The 12068-nt window shown below is 37.3% G+C and overlaps 1 pseudogene; it reads right to left on the bottom strand.

Annotated features, from left to right (window-relative positions):
• Nucleotides 1–9911: 9911 nt before the first annotated feature.
• LOC138167587 (olfactory receptor 6C4-like) lies at nucleotides 9912–11153 on the bottom strand (annotated as a pseudogene).
• Nucleotides 11154–12068: the final 915 nt, after the last annotated feature.

Below are 12068 nucleotides of genomic sequence, written 5' to 3'. Positions count from 1 at the left end.
AATGGTCAAGGTGTAACTACCTATCACTCAACAAACATTTATTAAGGATTTGCCGAATACCAAATTAGAGGCAACTATGTGGCTCAGTGGATAAAGCACTGGGCTTGGAGTCAGGAAGACCTGATTCAAATCTGGCTTTAGACACTTACTAGCTGTGTAACCCTGGACAAGTCATTTAACCTCTGTCTTAGCTTACTGGAGAAGGAAATGGCAAACCACTCCAGTATCTTTGCCAAGAAAACCCTATATATAACATTGGCATGCTATGATCCATGGGGTCAAGAAGAGGTGAATGCAACTGAATGACTGAACAACAATTATACCAAATAATTGCTAGCCACAAATATGATACAAACAATTCTCTGAAGAATTTTAAACTATTAATAATCCTATGAAAGACTGATGCAGATCAATAGGAGGAATGCAAATGAAATAAACTCCAAGTTTCCATCTCACCTTCACCATCCTGTCAGAGATGGCAAAAAGATAAAAATAGAAATTATTGCAAGCTCTATGGGAGTAGAGGCATTGCATGCAATGTTAGTGCCCAGAGCTCTGAATTGGTTCAACTATTCTGGAGAATGATTCGGAATTGCACTAAAAAAAGGTAACTTAATTGTACATACCCTTTGACCCTGTGATCTCATTGTTGGTCATATACCCTACATGGTGAAAGAGAGAAACAAAGATCCCATACAAAATATTTATTGCAACACTTTTTGTGGTAGGAAGGAACTGGCAACCAAGTAGGTGCCTGTGACTTGGTAAATTCCTGAATGAATTGTGGTATATAAATATAATGGCGCATTATTGAACCTAAAGTTAATCAACCAATCAATCAATAAGCATTCATTGAGTGCCTATTATGCACCAGGTACTAGCCTGTGCGTGTGTGAGAGAGAAAGAGTTGTTTCCTACTATTCTACACCAGTATCGTAGTTTTTAGAGGTTTAACAGGACATTACAACCTATCCAACCCACACCCCTAGTTTTTGAGATGAGTAAACTGAAGCCAGGATGTTAAGTGACTTGCCTAAGCAGACCCAGGGAGCCAATAAATGGCTTGAACCCAGATCCTCTGAATCCACAGCCAGTACTGCATAGTATGCTATGGTGTTCTCAGGTTGGAGCAGAGTATTTCTCCTACCTGAAAGGGAACATCTCTCCTGAAGATTTCTCTCTGAGGTAAAGAGGGAGCATTTCTATTCAAGATTCTCTTTCTGCTTTCACCCAGTCATTCCTCATTCTTTTTCTCCTTTGACACTTTCTCTTACATCCTAATTTACTTACACTTCAATGACATATTTGACATGACCTCGAACATACACAGTTCTGATTAAACTTGACATTAAAACAATATCTAAATAAATTGAACCTAAATTCAATTAGGTCCATGGGACTGTGTAGGGACAAGTGCTTCCTGTGCTAGAATGGAAACAGAAATGGAAAGTCCCCATATCATAACAACAGTTGAATCTAAACTCTGCCAGGTTACACCATAGCAAAAAGGCTTTGAATATGGTCCGGATAACTGACTGGGTCTGTTTTCTGAGGACCATCCTAGTTAATTTCCTAGGCTCCTAACCAAATGAAATGTATAATATTTTAACTCATGTTTGAAATTAGCTGGTATGATCAGCATTTCATTTTCCATGCCCCCCCCCAAAGTCCCCAAACTGAAAGTGTCAAAGGGAAGTATGTAGCATGTGTTAGTGATTATATGTTAATGGAGTGGCCAAGAAAAGTGCTATAAAATTGTCTTGAACATTTAGAAAAAAATTCTCAATTTTTGGGGAACATGCCAAAAAATGGAGAGAATACACAGAAATACAATATAACAGAATATGACAATATAAATTCATCATGTTCAGTGAGATTTCAGTGTGGCATCTTTTCTTTAAAACATTCAGAACTTTTCTGTATTTTCTGCTACACCTGTCTTTTGGCCTCTTAGCCTGTGAATTTTATTGGATTTTGATTCCATCCCTATATTCACATTTCCCCACCACTTTTTAAAAATCATTTTTCATTGTAACAATTAGTCAGGTTGTTTACAACTACTATATATTGCTTCATACTTCTCGTATTGGTGTGTGACTACCTTCTTACTCCATAAGCTAGCTTAATCAGCTAGGTGTTTTTTTTAAAGCAATTGGGGTTAAGTAACTTGCTCAAGGTTACACAGCCAGTTATTTCTGGGTGTGATGCTAAGTATCTGAGCCTGGATTTGATCCCTAGGTCTTCCCGACACTGGGGCTGGTGCTCTTACTCACTGTGCTACCTGGCCGCCCCGTAGGTGTTTTCTTACCTAAATATTGTTGGGGTGTAAATAAGTTGGGATTTGAATTCAGATTTTTTAACTCTAAATAGTATCCTCTTTCCATCATGTCATGTTGTTCAGTAACCAGTGGAGAGCTTTCATTCATTAAGTTCCACTAATAGTGATTCTGTATCTTGCAGGAGAAGTAAACAAATAAAATTTAGTTATCCTGATATAATTAAAAATTTGGTACATTCATTGTTTATGCTATATGTTCTAAAGACTAAATAGTTAATTTTATTTTTTTTCTTTTCCCTAAATTAATAGTCTAGTTATATTGCAAACAAAGACAATAAACTTGAAAAAGATAGGAACCAAGATACTTAAAGCCAACTGTTATACAATAACATTGATCCAATATTCAGTGAAGATTTCTAATTCAAGTTTTCCAATAGCAGTAGGGGCAATCCATTGTAATCTTCAGTAACTGAGCTAATTGGTAGAAATCTGAATATAGTCTTTGGTTACCTACAGTACCCCAAGGAAACCAAACTAGACCAAATTGGTCTTTGGAACATATAGTGTAATAAGTTAATGTACCTGACTTCTATTTCTATCTCTCTTTAACTACAGGTTATATTAGATTTCTACTGCAAGATTTTCAGGATCAAGATTGAAGCCTTTTAATATGCAGTCTAAAGATCAATGAATTTACTTCATTTTTTATAGTGTTCTTAATAATGAAGTAGTTCTACTTACATGTTATGGAATGAAATCTAATTATCAAGAAACAAGATGCCTAAATCTAAAACAGTTATATAAGAACACTGATCCAATATCTGGATCCAATAGTGGAGAGTTCCAACTCATGTTAGATTATGTCTAGTAGCTAGAATCATGAAAACTGCAGGAAAAATAATATAATCTTTAGTAATCTAGATGTGTAAGGAATAATGTGGTTCATACCTTGAATAAAAACATGTTATAAAGAAAAAACGTATTTCGCTCTTCTTTTTTAAAAATTGTTTTCAATTAATAAGATCACTTTAATTCATATTAATGGAATAAAATCTTATTTCAAGGAACCAAGATACTCAAATTCTAAACAGTTTTACAAGAACATAGATCCATTATTAAGTGAAGAGTTCGATTTATGCAAATTATTGACAATAGTCAGACTCTTAAAAATCCTGTTTGTCAAATCCAGTTTAGAGTCCCACATGGAAGAAGAGGGACAGTTCCTCAGGAGAGGCATCTAAAGAGAAAAGGATTTGATATTAAGATCATTGCCCTCCATAATGTTCCTGAACTGGGCTGGGAAATACTTGTACAAGATGATTCTCAAGATTGACCTTTTCTCTGTGTATCCCTGTAAGAAGATAAATGTTCTCTTAGTTTCCTTACTACAGATGACTTTGAACCATTATGAAAATTGATGACTATGTCATAAGTCTCATCTTTTAAACTGTGACCCTAATATACTTGGTGTTGCCTCTTCACCATCAGCGCTTTACATAATGAGACCCACTATGTATTGCCAAGATCTGGTACTATGTACCACCTGGGCTAGATTGTAAAGATCCATCCTTTTAAAAGGCAGATAAAAAAGTAGATAACAAAAGCCCAGAATTTCTGGTTTTTATTGTCCTTCATATTCGATTGCTTGCTGTCTATTTTTTGTGTTCCTTCTTTTTTTTTTTTTGTATTTTTTTCCAAATGCTTTATTAACTTCTGATTTACATAATTGATTTCTGCCAGATTTTGAGTTACAAATTCTCTTCCCATTTTCCTCCTACCCATCTCCTCAAAATAGCAGTCTCACAGGATATCCCCTTCTCCAGTCCACTCTCTCCCATATCTTCCCCCATAACCCCTTCGACTTTTCGAGTAGGTGGATTTCTATGCCCCAGTATATCTTATTTCCCAATTACATGAAAATAGTATTACTAATATATATATATATATATATATATATAAACATTTTATTTTAAAACTCTGAATTCCAGATTCATTCCCTTCTTCCCTTGTCAGCCACCCTTAATGGGAAGATAAGCAGTTAAGTATAGGTTGTACATGTGTAGCTAATGCAAAACATTAACATAGTAGCTATATTGTAAAAGACTGACTATATTTTCCTTCCTCCTATCCCACCTTGCACTTGTTCTATTCTCTACTTTGATCCCGTCCCTTTTCAAAAGTGGGTGCTTCCAATTTCCCTCCTCCCAAGCCTGCTCTCCCTTCCATCATCCCCCCTCTGATCCCCTTCTCCCCTACTTTCCTGTAGGGTGAGATACCCTATTTAGTGTGTATTTCATTCCTTCCCCAAGCCAAATTCAATGAGAATAAGGTTGACCCATTCCCTTTTGCCTTCCTATTCTTCCCCTCCTTTGTAACCATTTCCCCTTGCCTCTTCTATATGAGAGAGGTTACCTCATTCTGTCTCTCCCCATCTCCTCTCATTATATTCCTCTCTTGCCTCTTAATTTCACCTTTTAAGTATCATCCCTTCCTGTTAAATTGGTCCCGTGCCCTCTATCTCTGTATACCTGTAAATATATATACACACATTCACATATGTATTCATATGCTCATATACCCTAGTATATAGACATATATATTTCTATTCCCTTTAACTATTTTCATACTGAGAAAAATTTCATCAGTTAAAATGATCATTTTTCCATGTAGGATTGTTAATAGTTCAACTTTGATAAGTTCCTTATGATTTCTTTTCCTGGTTTACCTTCTCATGCTTCTCTTGTTTCTTGTATCTGAATGCCAAATTTTCTATTCAACTCTGGTTTTTTCATCAAGAATGCTTGAAAGTCCTCTACTCCACTGAATGACCATATTTTCACCTGAAACATGATACTCAGTTTTGCTGGGTAGGTGATCCTAAGTTTTAATCCCAGCCCCTTTGCCTTCCGGATTATCATATTCCAAGCCCTTTGAACCCTCAGTGTAGAAGCTGCCAGATCCTGAGTTATCCTGACTGTGTTTCCACAATATTCAAATTATTTCTTCCTGGCTATTTGTAATATTCTCTCCTTCATCTAGGAATTCCAGAACCCGGCTATAATATTCCTAGGAGTTTTCTTTTTGAGATCTTTTTCAGGGGGTGATCGGTGAATTCTTTCAACCTCTATTTTGCCCTCTGGTTCTAAAACATCAGGGCAGTTTTCCTTGAGAATTTCTTGGAGGATGATTTCTAGGTTCTTACTTTGATCATGGCTTTCAGGTAGTCCAATAATTTTTAAATTATCTCTCCTGGATCTATTTTCTAAGTCAGTGGTTTTTCCAATGAGATATTTCACATTGCTTTCTATTCTTTCATTTGTTTGGATCTGTTTAAAAGCATCTTGATTTCTCATAAAATCATTAGCTTCCATTTGCTCCAATCTAATTCTGAAGCAATGATTCTCCTCATTGAGCTTTTGAGATTCTTTTTCCATCTGGTAAATTCGGCTTTTAAAGGCTTTTTCTTCTCATTGCCTTTTTGAGCCTCTTTTACCATTTGAGTTAGACTGTTTTTTAAGGTATTATTTTCCTCAGTCAGGCTGTTGACTCTCATTTTGTAATTTTCTTGCATCATTTTCATTTCTCTTCCCAATTTTTCCTCCACTTCTCTTATATGCTTCTTAAGGTCCTCTATGGCCTGTAACCAGCTTGTATTTTCCTTTGAAGCTTTTGGTACAGGAATTCTGACTTCACTGTCTTCCTCTTGTTCCATGCTTTGGTCCTTTTTGTCCCCCAAATTGGAGTCTAATGTTGGATTCTTCTGTTTGCTTTGCTTCCTTTGCCTGGTCATGTCACCATTCAGTCACTTGACCCCTGGGCTTTTTGCCACAGTAGAACTCTGCCACCAGACAGTGGAGCTTTTGTCCCAAATGCTGGGGTTTTCTCAGCTGCCAGAAGTATTAGTTGGGTGCCCTCTCTGAAGCCTCCACATGCTTTGGCAAGCTGGTCACACACCCCAGGACCTCCACCCTAGACTGCAATACAGATCCAAGCAGGTTAAAGGAAGAGCGATTACCCCTCAGACTGGTTGCTTGGTCCCCCTACACTCTACAGGCCAGGAGCTGAAGCTGCTATGTGGTTGCACTGCAGCCCTCAGTGGCTTCTCACCCCGGGGGGCAAAAGGTGAGGCACTCCCAACTACTGAGTCCCAAAGTCCACACTGCATTGACCTCTCACTTTGTCCTTAGCATCTATGTGTTGATTATTCTGTACTGCCACAGCTGCTGGTGATCTGGAGTCCCTCTAGCTGGTGGTTGCTCAGGCCTACCCTGGGGCTAAAACCTAGGCTTGGGTATAGCTGGGCTCGGCTCCCAGAATGCTGCACTGACTGATTCCTGCCGGCCTGCCGGGCTGTCCTCAGGAGGAGGTTAACTCCTCTGTGTCATTTTGTGGTTTCTGTAGGTCCAAAGTTTGTTTAGAGTCCCCTTTTACATGGATTGGGGAAGGTGGGAGCTGGAGCCGCTCGGAGGTCCTGTTTTTACTCCTTTTTGTTTTGTTTTGTTTTATATGCAGTAACTTCTTTATCAAATAGTTCTTATACCAGGCTTCTGGCATCCTTGATGTCAGAGATGTCAGTAATGTCACTATGACAATTAAAGTAGTACTCTGGAAGACCTTTATCACTTTAGCTACAAAATAATGTTCTGTCATAGGAACAGTATCTGCTCTACAACAGGAACATTGCACCATAGATTTATAGGTAAAAGGGACCTTAGAGGCCACCGAGATGGAATTTGAACCCAGGTATTGGTTACTCCAAACTCTGTGCTTTGTCCTTTATTTCAGGGTGCACTGTAGGCTATGTTAGTTTTTATGTAAGACATATTAAAAGTGTCCTTGAGATTCAGTTGGTCCAGAGTATTAAGGATTAAACCAGAGAACAGAGTCGAATTGAAACACTTAAATTACAGCTTGAGCTATCATATTACTTTAATTGCTGTCCAAGTTTGTGTTTCCTTCTGAACTTGCTTCTTGAATAGTTTTCAGGGAGTCCTGTGATTCTTAAATTATCTGATTGACCTAATTTTCAGAATATGATAGTTCTAAGGGATCACTTATTTCATCTCTACTAAAATACTGACCCTACATCATCTGTCAACCCCTTCCAATTGCTCAAATGCATTTATCTTTCTACATTTCTTTTGATTTTTGTTTTGCACTTCAAAGTTTCTATTCATCTCTTGTCTTTTCACTAAGAACATCTAAAATTCTACTTTATTAAACATCTATTTTTTGTCATATAAGATTATATTCAAGTTTTCAGGGTGAGTGATTCTTGATTGTAAGCCTTTATCTTTTGCCTTTTGGAATATTATATTATAATATATATTATATACTATATAATATAAAGATAGTCTATCATTTATAGTAGGAGCTGTAAGGTTTTATGTAATCCTGACTATGTTTCCTAGGTAGTTGAACTCCTGGTTGCTTGTAATAATTTTTCCTTTGTGTGGAAGCTCCATAATTGACTATGAAACTTCTGGGACTTTTTCCTTTTGAGTTTTTTTTCGAAAGGTGATTGGTTAAATATTTCAATTTTTACCTTGCCTTCTGACTCTAATAGATCTTTGCAATTTCTATTTGTAATTTCTAGAAATGTACTCTTCTGGAGAGAGAGAGAGAGACAGAGAGAGAGACAGAGAGAGAGAGACAGACAGAGAGAGAGAGAGACAGAGAGAGAGCCAGAGAGAGAGAGAGACAGAGAGACAGAGACAGAGAGAGACAGAGACAGAGACAGACAGAGACAGAGGTAACAGCATATTATTTGGGTAATCTTCACCTAGGGAGCAAGAGCAAAAAGACCACAAAGAGGTTGGCTGACAGGTAGGAAAATCAGTAAAGAACAACATCATAGAAACTGAGTAAGAGACATATCAAGAAGGCAGAGATAGTCATTATTGCTAGATATTAGAGAAAGAAGGAAGATGAGGAGTGAATAAAGTCATTGAATTTGGCAATCAAGAATTCACTAGTTACCCTGAAGAGAGCATGCAGTTGCAGTAGATGTAGATTGTAGCATATGGAGCAGTTCATACAAAATTAGGAAATTTAAGAAGTAAATATTGACTATTTTTTGGTAGGAATTTATTTTTAACTAATTATTTAAAAAATTTGTTGATGTATCTTGATTTTATATTACAAAAATTTACAGATAACTCCCATTTTGCAAGAGGTCTCTTGTAACAAAATAAAACAGTTAAGAAGAAGTGACCTCATCTGAAAGTGCTTATAACATTTCATATATATAACACCCCTCCTTCACCTCTTGGTATAAAGAAAAAAGTAACAGAATCTACTCTCTCTCTGTGCCACCTCTCATCTCATTAAAATTGAAATATAAAATTTTTGTCACAAATATGTATGGTCAAGCAAAATAATTTCCATTAAAATACAAAATATGCACATACGTATCTATATCCCATTCTGTACTCTAAATCCATTATTTCTCTGTAATGGATGGCATATTCCAACAGCCTCTGGAAACATGAATGGTTATTGTATTTATAATGGTCCTTACCATTTTTATAGTGTTATTTTTCTATATATTATTCATTTTTACAGTGTTTCTGTATATATTGTTTTCCTGGCTCTGTTCTTCTCACTCTCCATAAGTTTGTAAAAGTTCTCAAAATTGTTCATTTATATAATATTGATATTATAGCATAAATTATTCTTTAGGTTCTGCTAATTTCATTCTGCATCAGTTCACATAAGTCTTTCCATTTCTTTTGGAAATTATTTCTTTATTTCTTGCAGCACAATAGTATTCCCTCTAGTCATATGCCACACTGTATTCAGTTGTTCCTCAAGTGTTGGACATCTTGGTTTACAGTTTTTTGTCACCACAAAAAGAATTGCTGTAAATATCTTTGTATATGTAAGAATTTTTCCTCTTTCTATGATTTCTTTTGGGTATAAATTGTAGGATATAAAATGGATTCTCAAAAATTATCAGCATTTACTCTAGAAATTTAGTGAAGAGGAGGAGAGAAATGAAGAGAAGTGGTGATGGAATTAAGGGAAGGCTTTTTTATTCATTAGAATAAAGGAGAATTGAGCATGTCTGGAGGAAGATGGGAAAGAGTGAATTGAGTGTAAGCATCACTGAACTGAAAGAATTGGAAGAGAGTGAAAAATAAAAAAAAAACAACACAATGAAATCATGGACTCTCAGAGATGGAAGGGAAGTCAGGGGTCAACTCTACCTGAAGCAAAAATTCTTTCTATAATATCCCTGATTAATGGGCAGATCTTCCCATTAGGGTTTTGGACAGATTTAGTTCTTAGGAAGTTCATCCTGTTATTGAACTAAAATCTTAAATCTGTTTCTGTCTTGGTCTAATAGCTACGATTAAGTAGGGTAAGGCTAATATCTCTTCCACAGGAACACCTTTCCCATATTTGAAAGTTTTTCACTGTCTTCTTTTCTATGGATTATACTTTTCTAGTCATTTTAAGACATCTTGAAATGATCAAACTTCTAGTGCCCTCCCCTTACTGGTTACCCTCCTCCAGACACCAGATAGCTTCTCAATGAACACCCCTTCAATCAGTTTAAGTCATCGATGGCTATTTAATATTAAGTATTCATTCTTCCTCCTCCAAGTTTTTCCATGCAGGTTTGAATTTTTCATCTTGTCAATGATCCATAAATCTTTTGGACCAAATCCTTGAGGGCTTGTATCTCTTGCTTGTTTCTTACGGTGTAAATGAAGGGACTCATTAGGGGGCTTATTGAGGCATTGAGGACAGCCACTCCTTCTTTAAAGGAAATATCATCCTTTGCTGAGGGTTTGATGTACATGAAGATGCGGCTTCCATAAGGGAGGGAGATGACAATCATGTGGGAGGAACAGGTAGAAAAAGTTTTCTTCTTTTGTTGAACAGAAGGAAATCTGAGAATTGTTCTAATGATGTTTATATAAGAGAGCATCACAACCACCAGGGTTATTACAAGTGTCAGCACTGGCAAGATAGAGTCAACCAGCTCTATAAGGCCTGTGTCTGAGCAGGAGAGCTTAATAATGGGAGCAGTATCACAGTAATAATGGTTTATGACATTGTTCGAACAAAAGTCTTGGTGTTTTGCCATGATAATTGCTGTTAGAGGTATTAAGAACCCAGACAACTAAGAGCAGAGGATGAGCAGGACACACACTCTGCTCTTCATGATGGTTGTATAATGTAGGGGTTTGCAGATGGCAACACAGCAATCATAGGATATGGTGGCCAGAAGGTAAAACTCGGTGGTCCCCAGAAATATAGCAAAAAAGTACTGAGTGAAGCAGCCAACAAAGCTAATGGTTTTGTTTCCCGTTGAGATACTATGCAGGAGTCTGGGAGTAAAAACAGATGTAGAGAGAATTTTTTTTTAAAGCAATGTTAAGTAACTTGCTCAAGGTTACACGGCCAGGTGTTTCTGGGTGTGGTGCTAAGTATCTGAGCCCGGATTCGAGCCCCTGGTCATCCTGACACTGGGGTTGGTGCTCTTACTTGCTGTGCTACCTGGCCATCCCTGAGCAATTGGGGTTAAGTAACTTGCTCAAGGTTACACGGCCAGGTGTTTCTGGGTGGGTGCTAAGTATCTGAGCCCGGATTCGATCCCCAAGTCATCCCTGCACTGGGGCCGGTGCTCTTACTGTCTGTGCTACCTGGCCGCCCTGAGAATTTCTAAGATGGAGAAATTCCAAAGGAAGAAATACATGGGGGTTTGGAGATGGGAGTCCAGCAGGGTGAGGGTGATGATGGTCAGGTTGCCAATGATGCTAAACACGTAAGTGAGAAAGAGAAAGAGAAAAAGCACAACCTGGAATTCAGGAGCATCTGTCAGACCCCGCAGGACTAAGTCAGTCAAGATGGTGAGGTTTTTCATTGTGGCCTTGGCTGGAACTGAAAGTGAAAAGAAGAGCAATCAGGGGTAAGAATGGGAGAGGTGGGAATTAGGTGGGGAGTGGAATGGACTAGGTTCATAAATGTCCTTCCTATCTTATTGATATTGACTTCTCACAAACTCCATTTCTTTCTGTAGTTTTCTGTAGGATAACTGGTCCTGAAAGTCCTTATCGGGGCTTTCTCATTTACTCATCAAATAGCAACAACATTCAATTATGTTTACATACTGTAGATTGTGTAGCCATTTTCTAATTGTATAAGAAGCTTGTTCTGGATTCTATTTATTTCCTCCTCCCCTCCTCATTCTTTAGCTCTCCCTTTAGGATGAGGTACTTTATTTTGGTTGCCGTTATTCCCTGTTTTCCTTAGTATTCTTTTCCTTAATTTCTCCCTCTCCAATCCCATTAAATATTTTGTTGAGGAAGTTGTATTTCTATACAAAATTCTTGTGTATATGTGTTCAACTCTCCTTTGTCCATTTCCTCCGATGCCCACTTCCCCATTCTTTCCTCCATGTTTGCATATTTTTCCTAGGCATTCCAATAATTAGAAATAGTGAATCTCACATGCTTGTTCCTCCTTTCTATGATCTTGTTTCCCCTTTATCCTTCTTTCTCTTTCGCCTCATAACACTCTCAGAATAGAACCAATCTACCCCATTACCTCTGTTTTTCTTATTCAACTCCCTCAGTATCCTTTGAAGACATTGAACTTCTGAAAGGACACTTATTTCTTCACTACATTATCATATGGCTCCTTCCCATTGTTCAAATAAATTTACCATTTTAGGTTACCTTGTTTTCCTTTTGGGTTTAATGTTTTCTATTCAACTTTGGTCTTTTCATCAGAAATAATTGAAAGTCCTCTTTTCCATTAAAGGTAAATTTTTCCAATA

Source organism: Petaurus breviceps, unplaced genomic scaffold (genome assembly GCF_028583685.1).
Source record: "Petaurus breviceps papuanus isolate PSGF00001 unplaced genomic scaffold, PetGlider_PUasm1.0 229, whole genome shotgun sequence".
Taxonomy (NCBI): domain Eukaryota; kingdom Metazoa; phylum Chordata; class Mammalia; order Diprotodontia; family Petauridae; genus Petaurus; species Petaurus breviceps.
This window is presented reverse-complemented; position numbering and strand designations above follow the sequence as displayed.